Source organism: Hemicordylus capensis, chromosome 3 (genome assembly GCF_027244095.1).
Source record: "Hemicordylus capensis ecotype Gifberg chromosome 3, rHemCap1.1.pri, whole genome shotgun sequence".
Lineage (NCBI taxonomy): Eukaryota > Metazoa > Chordata > Lepidosauria > Squamata > Cordylidae > Hemicordylus > Hemicordylus capensis.
This window is the reverse complement of record NC_069659.1, coordinates 26,035,046-26,042,318: the sequence shown is the minus strand read 5'-3', so window position 1 is coordinate 26,042,318 and position 7,273 is coordinate 26,035,046. Positions and strand designations below refer to the sequence as shown.

Sequence of the window (7,273 nt, the reverse complement as noted above, 5' to 3'; positions counted from 1 at the left end):
TTCGGTTTTTAGGTTTTTCCTCCTGGGCGGGGGGGAGTTTTCAGGCTTCTTGGCTCGCCTCGCCGTGCTGCGTCGGCTCAACCGAGCGTGCGAAGGGAGGTCTCCGGTTTCGGACTGAGTCGTCATCTTCCTTTCTTCTTCTTCTTCTTTTAAATGGTGCTCCGCCGTAAAGAGCAACAGCCACGGCAACGGCCGCCCCGGAGAGGCTCCCGAGGTTAGTGCCTCGTGTGGGAGGAGCAGTGCTCGCCGCTTCTGACTCCTTGGGTTTCCTTCTTTCGGGGTTCCCAACGCTTTGGACCAGGGTTGCTTAACCTTGGGCTCCCAGATGTTGTTGGACTACAACTCTCATCAGCCCCAACCCCAGACATGGCCTTTGTGGCTGAGGATGATGGGAGTTGTAGTCCAGCAACATCTGGGGGGCCAAGGTTAAGCAACCCTGCTTTGGACTGCTGCTGGTCTCCTTGTGTTCTTTCTCCCCCCCCAGCCAATGCGGAGGGAGGCTTCGCTCTCGGGCTCCTGTTCCCTGGACCAAGGAGGGCTCAGCCCCCCCCCGAACTTCTGGAAGGAGTATTTATTTAATTATTTAGCAAACTTATTGCCTCAAGTCGGTGTCGACTCTTAGCAACCACATAGATGGATTCTCTCTAGGCTGATCCCCTGCTAACTGAGCAGAGAGGCGTCTTTTAAAAGTGGGGATTCTCTTGATTTAGCAGGGGCAGAGCAACTGGCCCTATCCGTCCCCTGCACAGCATCCCTCCAGTGGCTGTTGCTGGTGGCTGTCTTTATGTCTCTTTTTAAGATTGTGAACCCTTTGGGGACAGGGAGCCTTTTTATTTATATCTGTGTAAACTGCTTTGGTATATAAATATTAGTTGTATTGTTGTGTGATCTGTCTTCAACCTGGCCTTTAAGGTCTCAGTGCGAGGCAGTTTACATAGATTAAAACAACAACAAGGGGGGCAGGGGGACTTAATATATGTGTCATCCTGCCTTTCTGTAGGCAATGCCTGTGGATAGTGCTATTCTACAGTGCCTATTCTTGCAGCTGCAGCAGAGCAAGGTCTGCTTCGAGCATGGGCAAGTGTTTTGCTTTCGCTGAGGCCTGCCCTTTGGAAAGGGCAGGTCTCCTGTACCTTTTAGAGAGGCGATGATGGCAGAAGCCTCCTCTTTAAGAGATGCACAGAAGAGGCCGTTTCAGCTGTTGCAGCTGCTGAAATTGCCTCTTCTGTCCATCTCTTAAACGGTGTAGGAGATTTCAGCAGGTGCAACCACCTGCTTGAGAAGCTGCAACTGCTTCCTCTGTGCATCTCTTAAAGGTATAGGAGACGTGTCCTCCCTCCCATGTGGTAGCCATACTTGCTGTGACAGTGACTAGCCGTCGACACAATCTCTCATACCATGGGTTTTAAGATTTGTATTACAACCTGTTATACATGTTTCAATTTCCTGTGCATGTATGGCTTTTTAAAAATATTTAAGTTACCCCACTATGTACAATGAGGATTCCCAGGTAAGCATGTATAGGATTGGAGCCTTACAGTGCAAAACTCTGCATGTTTACTTGGAAGTAAGGCCTGCTGCATTCAGTGGGTACCTGATTCTCAGGAAAGTATACCTAGGCCTGTCACCTTAGGGTGCAATCCCCTGGCACACTTGCCTGGAATTACTTCCAAGTAAATGTGTAGGATTGCACTGTTTGGCTCTAAAACTGATGTAGGGGGTCTCCAGGGTTGTGTGTATGCTTGTGTGTACAGACGCATGTGGGTATGGCAGGGGCGTAGCTAGGGGAGAGGGGGCCCATGTCCGCCCCTCTCCCCAGCAGCTTCTTGGAGTGAGGGAGATAATGAGGAAAATAAGGAGGTGTGGAGCTGTGGACCCCAGGTTCTTTGAACCCTTTCACTCAATTATAGCTACACCCCTGGGTATGAATCTGGAAGTTACTTGCTCTGAGGAGAGAAGCTGCAGCTGGAAGCATTTGACTATTGTAAGGTGTCAGACTTATGAAGTTGCTATTTGTTTTCTTTATTTCTTTATTAAATTTATATCCCACCCAAACTTGTGTCTCTGGGTGGCTTTTTTTACATCCCCTTTCTCACTATTTCAATGTTTATATTATCAGGACTCATGTCAAAGGGACCTAGAACAAAGGATGAGAAATACTGGACTCAATGTTAGCCCTTCAGTGCAGAGGATGACTTGTGCAGAGGTAGTTATATGTCCTTGGGTTCTACAGCTGTCCTTTCCTGACAAAGGGAACTTCCTATGCCAGCTGCAGCAAGCTATTCAGCTGTCATTTGAGGATATCCTTTTTGCCAGACTGTGTCCTAGTGGCTAATAGGAAACTGAGGGGGACTAGCTAGCCATTTATGGTCAAATGATTAAAACAAACTGAACTGGCCTGGCCATATAGGTCTTTTGGCTGTGGCATGATTAGGAGGTGGGGATGACCAGAGGGGCCCTTACCCTGACTTTGGGGCCAAAGTCCAGGGTCTCCACAGCCGCTGGGGCCCCCAAATCCTCTTTAGTCTGTCCTGGGCTGTGTGGTTGCCCGGCCGAAGAACATGACAATGCTTAATATGGATATGGGGGTGGGGGCAGGCTCCAAAGGTTCAGGCTCCAAAATTACCTAGGTGCACTTCTGGGGAGGACTCCCATGTATATCATGTTCCCAAGGGCTGAATATTATTTATGAGATTCCATACGTTACACTGGTGGTAAGGTACTTGCACAAGATATTTGAATCTTGATTACCATGTGCTGTCAAGTGCAGGATTATGCCCATTATGTATTAGTGCAAATCAAAAGCCTGTGGTTGGTAAAGGGGACAAGATAAAGATATTTTAATAGTATTTCCTGCATCTATATAGCATTTTCCCTCCGTATTCAGTGATACTTTATTCTCAATAATCCCAACAACTCTGCAGTGGGCCACTTTTATTATTCCCAATTTACAGATGAGGGGAGAAATTGACACTGTGGTAGTGTCTTGCATAAGGCTGCTTGTAAGCTGATAAAACAAATACCAAAGAAAGGAACATAAAGTTTCCCTTTCAGGAAATTCCCAGCAAAAGCAAAATCTTTCTCATGGGAGAATAAAGTCCTCAGAGTGAACATAAAATCAGTACTATACTACATATTAGAAACAGTTGGGGGGAATTCAGTCAATCGGTCAAAAAGAAATGAAGGCTAATCTGTCTCTCTCAGAAATAAATGCAAATCAATCCCATGCCAATTTCATTAGAATGAAGTTAGACACTGTAAGAAAAATATCTTTATTTTGGGTGCAGTACATAAGTTGCCAAGGACATTAGGTACTTTTTGTTTAGGGGAAATCCAGCAGAAGTTCATGTTTTCACTTCACATGACCCTTTCATGAAGGGGAATTCCAGTTCCTGAATTATTTCCTGTGTGTCATGCAATTACTGGCAAACAGCCAGGTTTTAGCAGCTTTTCTCTTCTACTTGCTAGTTCATTAAAATGAATGTTAGAAAGACAGCACATTTTTGATAGTTTTTCTGCCTATCTGACAACCATATTCTCAAAGGCCTTTTTCTCTCATTTTCAGAATTGTATCCCTCCCTTGTATTTGACTGCCTGATTTCACACAGGACAATAAAAAACACATTTAAGCTCTCTTGTGTCCCATGAATTTTGTAAAACAGAAAAACAGTTGAATCTACATTCTAGTCAGTGTAGGTTTTGCATTTCTTATAGACAGATTTAAACACTAATTTAAGCTTCAAATGTGAAAGAGCCCCAAAACCCAGATATAGCTCTACTTCCCTGTGCAGATCTTTAAAATGTCATATATGTGATCAAATGGAAAATACTAATGCATTTTTAGCCTACTTTCTAGTAGGCTTATGAGATCACCTGGCATTCCATGTGTGTGTCCGTCAGTGTGTGCCCCCCACCATCAACTTCGCAATCCCTGGACCAATATGAACCAAATTGGGTACAGTTGTAGTGACACCTCAGTGGCGTAGTTTGTTATGATGTTATCCACCCTAATTCCAGATGGCAATCGTGTAAATATTTGAGGCGCAAGTGAATTTTCTGACCAATTTGAACCAAATTTGGTACAGTTGTAGTGAGCGACACACAGGGACATCTTAATGGCATCGTTTGTAATGATGTCATTCACCCAGAGTCAAGATGGCGGACGTGTGGACGTTTGAGGTGCAAGTGGGCTAGCTTGTGAACCGCCTAACCAAGCTGAACCAAATTTGCTACAGCTGTGGGGATGCATAGGGCTTCGATTGTAGTGATGTCATCCACCTTGATTCAATATGACAGACACATGGATATTTAAGTTGTAAATGGGAACTGATTTTAACCAAATTTGGTACAGTAATAGGGACACCTCAAACACATAGATTGTGATGCCATCCACCCCCAATTCAAGATGGCGGATGCATGAATGTTTGAGGCGCAAGTGGACTAATTCCTAACCAATTTGGACCAAATTTAGTCCAGTTGTAGGGATAGTGAAAGGAAAGTAGGCAGATTAGTTCTTACTAGAACAACTTGTTCCCTTATTGGTCAAGAAAGCAATGCTGACGGATATGGTGGGTTGATCCAATGTACACATTCTAGTGCAGGGTTCACGTACTTGTGGGGTTTTTCCCATACCCACATCACTGCACAACTGCCACTGACCAGTTGCTCAGCTACCACCATCTTGTCTAATTTAATAAGTCCTTCTGAAGCACGGGCTCGGGACAGTTGCTTAAGGACCTGTGTTTTGCAGCTAAAACCCATTCATCTGGTGACAGTCTTCCCCTGCTGCTGTCATCAGGCTCTTTAAGGTCAAGTGCAAGTGCCACCATTGCCAGTCACCACTTCCCACCCATTCAGCAGCAGCATATTATTTCTCTAGGGCTGTCCCACACTGCCTTGATGTGACTAGGTGTGTTACCGAGATAGCCTGTTTGGTTGCTCCCAGGAGCACCCCTACACCTGGTTTGGAGCTACAGGCCTGTAGTTTCCATTGTTGCCTTTCAGAACTCACTGGATCTTGGCTCACCAGCCGGTTTGCATGAACTAACTCATGGGGTATGTCATTTGGCACGTAGCATGGGAAAGGTGGCTCTAGGTAAAATTTAACCCATGACTTCAGGAGGATAAGGATGTCTGAACCAGCTTGAGGTCAAGCTGGTTCACCATCAAACCAGTCCAGCTTAAGGGCTCGCCGAACCTCCTGGTTCGGGAGTTCTAAAGTGTTGTGTGTGTTTTTTAAACACCGCTGGGTCCACCTGCCACAGGGAGTGCTGCAGGGAGGGGTCTCTGCCATTTCCCTCTACCCCCCCCCAGTTGTCCCCCGGTCTTCTCAGGGCGGTTTGGGCCCTTTCTCCAGTGGCGGTGGTCATTTTGGAGGCCACCGTGCATGCGCCCTGGCCATTTGCGTGGCTGGGGTGCCAAAACCGAACATGCCTGGTTTGGTTTGAGTCCGGTTTGGACTTGAACAGAACCAGGCAAACCAGTTTTGTGCATACCCCTACAAGAAGACTATCCCTCTGCTTGCCTTCCTTATTGCAACTCAAGTGAGGAAGCTGGAGTAGACACCCATTAATTAAGTGCTGTTCTTCTAATGAACTAGCCAAATGCTCTCCCCCTGTGTAGGCACACTGGATCAGTTCAAGCTTACTACCTTTTCAGGAAGGAGTAAGATGAGAGGTAACAGGCTTATCTCCTTCTCTAACAAAAATGGTAATGGCAGGCTCAAGAAAAGGGCTTGTTAAAACATTCCAAGGCACTCCCAAGGTTCTTCCTGACCACACGAGATAAGCGCTAATGCGCCCATTTCATTCCACCCCACAAAAGGTTTCTCAAACCTATTCACCTCTGTGTATTTCCAGAGCACACCCAGCAAAGTTCAACAGAACAAAGATATGTTGTTTTGTCTACCACCATTGTCACCCTTTTCAGCACAAAGGTGTGGTTGGCATTCCGCTTCAGGGCAAGATACTGTCTATTTCAGCCTTTGAGACCACCAAACAGAGTGTCTCTTCCCTAGATTCACCTGTTGTGTGTTTACACGTTTGGGCATTAGCTATACCATCTTGCTTTGCTCGTCCCCATCCTGCTTGTTGCCTCTGGATTGGCCCTTTTCCCAAGCCTGATCTGTGCAGCATGCTGGCTGTGGTAAGATACTGGTCTCCCAAGATCAGATTCCCTTTATATTTTTCCTGGCTTCCGGATCCTTGTTTGGCACCTGGTTCCCCGCTCCTGCTTTTCCGCCTGTCCTGGAGGAAAGAGGCCCCTCGACCTCAGACGAGCTACAAGGGTCCACACACCCCACCAGACGGACTCAGGTATAACTAATCTCTACTCTAAAGCCTCTTGATCACTTCTTTTCTGACTCCAAAGCCATTCTCTGAAGGCATTTCTCTGATCAGCCTTGAGTGGATTTAATTCGGATCTCAAGCCAAAATGCCTCTTCTTGAGTTCCAACCTAGTCCTATTGATTTCTTCGTCCTGTTAGTTTTATTAGTTAATATTGTGTTGACTTGCTTCTTAATCAATATTTCATTTCCTGTACTTCCCTCAAACCCTAAAATAAACCTGATTCTGTTTTTGAACTTCAAGCTCTCTTGTCAGTTCTTTCCAAGACCTAAACCTCTGCACAAATTTATTCCAGTATGGGCTGCTCCATTTAAACTCGCTAGTTCCCCACACAAGCCCAAGAGTAGTTAGGGGTGTTTGCCAATTCCCCAGGAGCAATTCCTCAGGAAGTGGGAAAAGCAATAACTGGCTGGTCTGGCCACTCACTGGAGTGAAGCCTGAATGTCTTGTGAGTGCAAGGCTACTTAAAGTTGGTGCAAGGTTATGGGCATGGTAGAGGAGAGGCATTTGTGCTTCGGACTCTATTCCTGCCTCTGAGGCTGGAGATGGCCTATAGCCCTCAGACTTGTAGCTATTGATAGACCTGTCCTCCATGAAAGACCTGTCCTCCACCTGTCCTCTGTGCAGAGGCTGAAAAAGATCAGAAGGGAGGTAGGATTCATGGTGGCTTACAGCAATTAAAAAACAAACAAACTAGTAATATAAATGGAAAAATACATGAAGGCTACACTAAGTTTGACATATGAATGACTGGAACAGAACAACAAAAAATGCACTGAGTTTTTTCAATTAAGGTTGCAATCCTATTCATTTATTTAAAATATTTATAGCCTGCCCCTCCAGTGCACTACTGCTCAGGATGGCTCATAACGATCAGATAGACACAGATACAATAAAAGTAATAATAAAATTAACTAAATTTTAAAAA

General features: G+C 45.6%; 1 long non-coding RNA gene across 1 annotated transcript; it reads left to right on the top strand.

Moving 5' to 3' along the window:
• The first annotated feature begins 24 nt into the window (after window positions 1-24).
• Window positions 25-3,633, top strand: LOC128350177 (uncharacterized). Its single transcript, XR_008319190.1, has 2 exons — window positions 25-2,206; window positions 3,566-3,633. It is a non-coding gene; the product is annotated as an uncharacterized LOC128350177 (long non-coding RNA).
• The last annotated feature ends 3,640 nt before the right edge of the window (window positions 3,634-7,273 follow it).